The sequence below is a fragment of the Tamandua tetradactyla genome, chromosome 14 (assembly GCF_023851605.1).
Source record: "Tamandua tetradactyla isolate mTamTet1 chromosome 14, mTamTet1.pri, whole genome shotgun sequence".
In the NCBI taxonomy this organism is placed as follows: Eukaryota; Metazoa; Chordata; class Mammalia; order Pilosa; family Myrmecophagidae; genus Tamandua; species Tamandua tetradactyla.
In genome coordinates this window covers 72873226-72881335 of record NC_135340.1, presented here as the reverse complement: position 1 = coordinate 72881335, position 8110 = coordinate 72873226, and the positions used below count along the sequence as shown (strand labels likewise).

At 52.1% G+C, this 8110-nt stretch overlaps 1 long non-coding RNA gene across 1 annotated transcript; it reads right to left on the bottom strand.

Annotated features, from left to right (window-relative positions):
* Nucleotides 1-835: 835 nt before the first annotated feature.
* Nucleotides 836-5209, bottom strand: LOC143655175 (uncharacterized). Its single transcript, XR_013162090.1, has 3 exons — nt 5149-5209; nt 2062-2299; nt 836-1238 (listed from the first exon to the last, which is right to left on the bottom strand). It is a non-coding gene; the product is annotated as an uncharacterized LOC143655175 (long non-coding RNA).
* Nucleotides 5210-8110: the final 2901 nt, after the last annotated feature.

Here is an 8110-nt window from a genome sequence, read left to right as displayed (position 1 = left end):
GGCTGTTTCCAAATTAGGCGCATTCTTCCACCATATGGCGGGCCGCCTGGGGACTGGAATCCCGTTGCATTCGGCCTGTGCGCGCCCTAACTCTGGGCCTCCCTCGCAGTTGCATTGCGGCGCGGCAAGGGCTGCTGGCGGGGGGAAGGGGGCGGCACCTCCCTCCCCCCTCTTGGAGAAGATGCCCTAAATAGGGGGCACCCAGGCAGGGAAATGGGGAGCGGGCCCCCCGACGTGCCTCCCCAGTCTGGCTTCACCTGCAAACCCTGCTCCCCACCCGCCGTGGCCTACGCTTATAAAACCTCAAGCCCCCCACCCCCACCCCCACCCCCCACCCCACCCCACCCCACCCCACCTCGGGCTGGGCTGGGGTCCCAGAGAGCGCGCGGCCTCCTTCAGTCCGTGCCGGCGGTGCGCGGGCACCCAGCGCTCAGAGCTGCAGACTCGGGGCTGGGGTGCAGTCCAGCTGTGATCCGTTCGCCTCCCTCCAACACCCCGTCTCCTCCAGGGTTCTCTGTCTCAGTGCAGGGAAACCTGTCCGTTTGCACAAGTCAGAAACTCGGGAGTTAAACTTGACATCTCCTTCTCTTCATTCCCTTGGGAATTACCAAGCCCTGTCCCCCTGATCTTCCAAACAGCCCTAGAGCTCATCCACAGCCACTATGTAAGCGAGAAATTAGGATTTGAAGGATGATTTTGATTACTGGATAATTGTATAGATGTTCCTTTTTGCTTTCTGTTGTATTAGAAGGAAATACCAGAAATCTTTGAACTCTAATCCAGCTGCCTTGATCTGTGATAATGATTGTATAGCCTTTATCTTGTACCCTTGTGACTAACCTTCACTTGTACCCATTTATACAGTTTTTCCATTTTAGAGGCTTTTGACCATTAAAGACAACCCCTAATGTTAATAATGAAGGGTCCTGGGTCAGCCCAGAACTAACCCACTCCAAGTCCAAAGTTATCTTGATAACCAAGTGCATTGGTCAGGGTTCTCTAGAGAAACGGAACCAACAGGAGATATCTATAAATAGGAGATTTATAAAGGTGTTTCATGCAACTGTGGGAATGGAAGAGTCCAAAATCTGTAGGGCAGGCTGTGATTCTGGCGACTCCAATGAAAGTTCTGGACAGACTCACAGGAGAGGCTCTCTGGCTGCAGAAGCAGTGAAAGGGTCTCTCTTCTTCCTTAAAGGCCTTCAACTGATTGGATTGTCTCATTGTGGGAGACACACCTTAATTGATGCAGATGTAATCAGCCACAGATGCAATTAACTAACTGATGATTTAATACACCAGCCTTCCGATTTACCATCCAGCCACAAAATATCCTTGCAGCCATGGTCAGGCCGGTGCTTGCCTCACCAGACAACTGGACACTTCACCTGGCCAACTTGACACCAGAACCCAACCCTCACACCAAGGCCAGATCTAACCAAAATGGGCCCGCCTGAGATGCACAATAGCTTAGACTTTAACCTGTAAGTCACCTATACCTCATTATAATTTTAAAAATCACACCTATCATGGTGTTAAGGCCACCATTCCTTCCATGTGGTCTGTGACTAGGCATGTAATCAATCTGCACATGCCCAATAATTAGATCACCCATCATTACATCATCTCGTAATTACATCATCTCGTAATTACATCATCTGGGGCCACTGTGCTCATTATCCTAAAACCTGTCCATCTTTTTTTTTTGTAACTTGCATTGTTGATTCTATGTACATGTAAATGTGTTTACAACAATTGCATATTTTAATTTTTGACTGGTTAAACCAATGTGGAAATAGGACGACAGCTGAGAGAGAAGCATCGTTGGGCCCAGGAATAAGGGCCCCCAACACGCCATCGTGGTGGGGGTGGTTTCTGTTCCATGCTGCCCATCTTTTAATTCTATAAAACTATCAGAATTACTGCAGTTCAGGGAGACAGATTTTGAGCTGATAGGCCATCTGCTCTCCTGCTGCGCACATTGTAATAAACTTTTTCTCTCTTTGAAACCCAGGTGTCTCAGGAATTGGTTATTTGAGTGCATCAGGCAAAAGAACTCACCACCTTTGTCTGATAACAGCTATTCTTGTCCAAGTTGCTCGCATCTCCTTTTGGGACCACTGGACATTCTCCTCCTACGCTGAATCTTCACTTTTACCTTCCTCCAAAGCAACTAATTGGGGATATCTGGAGGTGGCACCGGGTATGGGTTCTGTCTAAACTCCTGAGAGAATCATCGCAGGTGGAGCTGAGAACCATACTCCGGGCCATTCACTGCACAGCAGCCAGGATAATTGTTCTGAAACACAAATTTGATCTGTCACTCCCCTCCTGAAAACCCTCGGAGTCTTCCCAGATGACGCCTCTCAAACCAAGGTAAAACAACCCCCCACGTCTTTGGCCCTGAGGTCGCCCCTGCCCACCCACCTCAGCTGCTCACCTCGCAGCACGAGCCCCTCTCTCTGAACCCGCCCCTCCTGGGACCTCCGGGCCGGCCCTTCCCATGCTTTCCTCTCCCTTCCACAGTGTTCACACCTTCTCTTCCCCTTCCCTGCAGCGTCTCCTTTCCATGCCCCACCTTTTGCTCCACATCCATCCTTTCCAGCCCCAGACAAGCTCTTGGAGAACTGTTTTCCTTCCCCATACTTCTCCTTTACTTAATGGACAGGAACATGATTTATGTTGCTCTCTCTTCCTTGGCAAGGGCAGAACTCTGTCCGAATTTGTCATAGCACATGCTTATCATTCAGTACTGTTTGTTGAGTTGAATGACTTCCTAATTGCAGCATGTGCTCAGGTGAACGTAAAGTTGGGGATCGGGATTGGAATGATTACACCCTCAAACTCAGGAAGCTGGGATGGGGTCCTGAGGGAGGAGGCAGCCTCGCTGAGAGCCACTAACAGGATTTTTTCAGACCAGGGCATTGGGGTGGGAGGAAGTAGGCTGTGTAGGTAAAGGGTGTGAGCAAGGGCGTGGAGGGTTGGTACCCTGGGGGAGCAATAAGAAGTAGGCAGTGGGAGGTAAGACTGGAAAGCTGGGTTGTGACCAGTTCACACAGAGTCTTGACTCCAGACTAAGCAGTTTGGCCCTGACCCTGCCAGCCACAGAGAGTCTTGAGCAGTGATTCTCACACGGAGAGTCCCTCACCAGTATTCCTGGGGTAGTATTTAAGTATGTCAGAAGCTGAGCTCATTCTACCCCAGTCCCTTCCCCTGGCGGGTGAGAAAGTTGAAGCCCAGAGACAGGCTGTGTCTTCCTCAGGGTCACACAGCTGAGTCCCAGTGCAGTGTCTCCTTCAAGGAAAGGACGATCTCAATGAGGTGTCAGTCTAATTTTATTCCATCGTTATTCTTTCTTCTCGTTGCTCCCCTGACCAATCTCCTTTTCTCTCCTGCTATTAAAAAATATGTTCATGAAAAATATTCCTCCTTACTCCTGCTCTGCTGGCCGCAGCTGCTTAAAAGGCCTGGCTTCTGGACCTAACTCTGCTGCTTATTTACAGGGGGTCTTGGGTCAGGCCCTTCCCTCTGTGGATCTCAGTTGCCAGTCTCTCCTGCTGACCCAGGCTTCCAGGAGGGTCAGTGTGGAGGAGCCATCTGCCCTGCCAGTCCTGATGCAGGTGACTGTGCAAAGGCCCTGTGGGCATCTAATCCACTCACCAGCCACTGCAGCCAGCCAGGCCCAGCAGCGGTGGCTGTGAAGACCCTTTGCACGGACCGACAGTCATTGCTGTGACTACCCCGGTGAGGCCAGCTGGGTGTTTCTAATGTCATTTTTTAGCCCCTGCCCTCGGATGTTACAAAGAGGCAAATGGAGGCACCAAACCATCCCTCCTTGTGCAGAAGGAGGTCCTGGGGGAGCCACTGGTGGGCCCCACCCATACCCGAGGATTGAAGAGGAAAGAGAGGAAATGAACACAGACTGGTCAGTCATTCTTTTTTTGAAAACCCTATTACATCATATTCTCAAGAACTGACTCTGTTCCTCCTTAAAGAACTTGGGAATCATTATTTTTCTGAAAACTGTTACTCTGCAGATGAAGGAGTCCCCTTCATGTCCGTGGGACGTTAAGGAGGAGGTACAGTGACCCTCCACATCCTCCTGGGGTCTGAGGCCTCTCGTGGGCGCCGTTCTGGGAGCCCAGGGCTTGGCCTCCTCTTCTGAGTTCAGCTGAGGTCGGAGCCGCAGCAGCAGGAAGGAAACGGTCACCAGGGGTATGTGCCCTGGAGCCAAGTCCACGTGCCGTCTGCAGAGATGCGTGGAAACCGTGGGCTGGGCCCCTTTGGAGGATTTCAGGCAGGAGAGTCCTCGCCATCTGGCCTCCTCGGGAAGCGGCTCGGCCTTGGCTGGGGCCCAGGCCTTTTCCCAAGCTGCTCTGGAGAGCTCTCCCTCCCTCCTTCTGCCCTCCCTTTTCTCTGTCCTTTTTCCCACGGGCCAGAAAGCATCCCATTCCTCGACAGAATGAGGAAAGGACTGGAAAACCCACCTCGGCTCAAACTTGGCCTCTCACACTCATTGCACAGGGAAGAAGCTGGCTCCGTGCCCTCCTTGCAGGAGCCCGGGGATGTATGGGGGCTGCGGCGGGGTGCAGGGGTGCACGTGTGGGACACGCGTGCGTGCATGCGTGTGTGTGTGTGTGTCCCCACCACAGTGGCGCCTGTCTGGAAGCTTGAAGAGAGCCCTGCCGGGCCCCTCCCTCCCACGTGCCTCTCCTCCTTCCCATCTTTAGGAGATTTTGTTAAGGAACTTAGGCAAGTGCCTGTCTGTAACTGCAGGGGCTTCCTTTAGGAGATTTTGTTAAGGAACTTAGGCAAGTGCCTGTCTGTAACTGCAGGGGCTTCTGCAGGCAAGTGGCAGGTGAATGGCCAGGGCGGGCTCCACCTGCTGAGCAGGGATCCCATCTCCCCCAGCCGGCAGGCCCACCCTGGCCTCCCCCGCACAGAGAAGTGAGGTGCGGGGAGTGGGAGGGCCAAGCCTGGTCCAGACTGAGGCAGTGGGTGCTCTGCCATTGTCTGATCCTCCCTCCCGTCTCCTGCGCCTGGGCCCCTGGGACGCTCCTGTCTCTTTCTCGGGTTTGGCTCAGTGCCTTAAGCTGTCCCCCGTGCCCCTCCCTCCCTCTCAGGACCCCTTTGGCCTGCCCTACTCACGGTCGCCGCACCGGACGGGCGATGCCTCGTCCCCGCCCACCCTGCACCCAGTCGAGCCCCCCTTTCCTTCGGAATGTTTGGAAAGCAACGGACCAAAACGGCGGGGCAGCGGGGCCTCGGCACCCCAGGCCCAACCCCCGCCCCGCCGTAGGCACGAGGGGCCCCCCCTGCCAAGGACAGACCCTCCCCACAGCCAGGTGTTCAGTCTGGGTGTCTGGGTGTGCCCGCCCGTGGGGGCTTGCGGGAGGCTGGGGAGGGAATCAGGAGGGAGGAGGAGCGCCGCCATCCCCCGTGCAGGGACGGGAAACCACCCGCTCCCTTTCCCCGCTTCCCACCCAGGCCTGCAGGCCGGGCCCTGGCGGGCGGGCCGGTCCCCTGCGCCTGCCCTGGGTTCACACCTCCTTAGTAGCACCTCAGGACCCGGCTGCTTTTCAGTTTCGCTCTAAGCACACGTGTGCTCGGTCTTTGGAATTTGTTCCTTGTGGCCCGCACAGGACAAAGAGCAGGGAGGGTCCCTCGTTCCCCATCCGAACTTTAAGGGGAGGAGTTGTGTAAAGGACTTCTCATGTTTGGGGTCAGAAATCACTGCCCTTGGTCTCCCACGTGCAAAAAGGACATCCTTTTTTGAAGTCCCTGCCCATTCGTTCGCTCCTCGCGCATCTCCTCAGCACCCACTCTGTGCCTGGGCCTGTGTTTATCCTGGGAAAGGGACAAGGCAGGGCAGCTGCTGCTGGGAAAGGAATCTGTCCCTCGGGGACGATGCCCCGCAGTGGTCAGGCAGGAGGGTGGGGTGGCCCCACCTCTCACTTCTCCTGGAGCCTGTTCTGTTTTCTCGGTTGGAGATTAGCTGGGGAGGTTTTTCTCCCCTGGGAGAGGTTTGACTCTTGATTATGACATGAATAGTTTATAGTTCACAAGTGCCACCTATCATTCTATCGATACGGGCCTCTCGCCTTAGGCTGAGCACTTAGGACTGAAAGCTGTTTGAAAGTCTCTTCCCAATCCTGGACCCCAGGCAGCATAGAAACCCTGGTAATCAACCCAGGCCTGGTACGCAGTAGGTTCTCATTTCTCGTGGAACTCACTAGAACTGACCCAATGGGCAGAGGGAGCTTAGGGGAGTTTGCAGAGCTCATGGATAAGAAGACGAGCTGGTCCTCAGAGCCACCCAGAGGGGCACGGTCTGGCCCTGCTAGTACCTCTGTGAAATAGGAGTAACGACCACGTCACGGGAGTGCTGCCGGGTCCCCCGGGACAGTGCATGTCACACCCGAGCAAGTAAGAAGGTCTCTTTCCTAAAGGGTTTTCTTTTCTTTTTTTAAGTTTTTTTTAATTGTATAATATAACATATATGCAAAGCAAAGAAAGAAAAAAGCAATAATTCCTAAAGGGTTTTCTAGTACAGTTCTAAGGTATGGAGTCAAAATTTCCAAGGAAGAGTTTCTTCACTCAACAAATATTTATTGAGCCCCTGTGTGGTAGGTGCTGGGGTACCCAGCAGTACCCAAGAACAAGAGAACAAGGACAGAGGAGCAGGGAGGGAGGGGTGTGGAAACAGATGGAAATGAGCTGGGGGAGGGACCGTGCCTGTGGCCTCTCAGCCAGCATTTGCCGCAACCCAAGTGCTAGGGAGTCAGCGGGCAGCACTGGCCTTGCCCTCGATGTGCAGATGGAATTGGGGGGTGGGGGCGGGGGTGTAGGAAGGTTGTGCAGAGGTTTGCTGATGGGCTGCGGCCAGGAAGCCGTGGGTCAGCCAGTGGAGTCTGTTTCTGCCGGAACCATGGCTTTGACTTAAAGCAACAGTTTAGGATGAAAAGATTCCCTCTTGGAGACCCGGGGAGATTAACAGGAGCTGACTGGTGAAGCTTATGTATGTGATGAAGTCTAGCCTAACTATAGGTATGCTTAAGAGTCACCTCTTCCGTTGTTCAGAAATGGCCTTTCTCTGTCTAAGCCCTGCTTTGCAAATGAAATCTTTACCCTTCCCCCTACAATGGGAGATGACATCCAGGGATGAAAGGCTCCCTGGTGGCATGGAAGGTGACTCCTAGGGATGAGTCTGGCCCTGGAACTGTGGGATCAACAATGCCATCCTGACCAAAAGGGGGAAAAGAAGTGTAACAAATAAGGTGTCCGTGGCTGGGAGAATTCAGCTAGAGTCGAGAGGCTACTCTGGAGGTCACCCTTACACAGGCTTCAGTTAGACATCGCTACTGTCACAACTTGCCAAACTCCAACCAAAGCCAGTCCTGCCAATCCTAAAGAACACCTAGGGCATTATATAAGCTTCTACAAAGGTTCCATGCACTAGGGACCTACAACCTCCAGATGGGTCCCTGGACCAGATAAGTCCTGAAATGCAGAGGACCCAGTCTCTCCAGAATGTCAACTAGTTCCATCCCCTATCCCATATTATTGACAGTCCCTTCCAACATGAAAAAGTTAGAATGGGCATCGCCTCTAAAGAGTGGGAGAAAGATCAGAGGTGATGGTGGAGTTATACAGAGAAGGTAGGGTTTGACAAATGAGTCTAGGTGTTGAATCAGTATATTGATATTTCTTTTAGCCTCCAGTACCTTAAAGCAGCTAGAAACAAAAACCTAAAATTGTAGAATTGTAACCCATACCAAACGCTGAAATCTATTCTGCAACTAATTATTGCAAGGTACTTAGAAATTTATTGCTTTTTTGTATATATGTTCTTTTTCACAAAAAAAGAAAAAAGAGAGAAGAAAGAATGCAATAGAGAAGATAGGATTTAACAAATGAGTATGGTGCTGAATCAATATATTGATATTTCTGTTGGTCTTCAGTGTCTTGGAGCAGCTAGAAGAAAAAATGAAAAATCGTGGAACTATAACCCATACCAAACTTTAAAAACTGTTCTATAACTCCTTGTTAAAAATGTGCTTAGAAATGTATTGCTTTTTTTTGTATATATGTTATTTTTCACAGTAAAAAA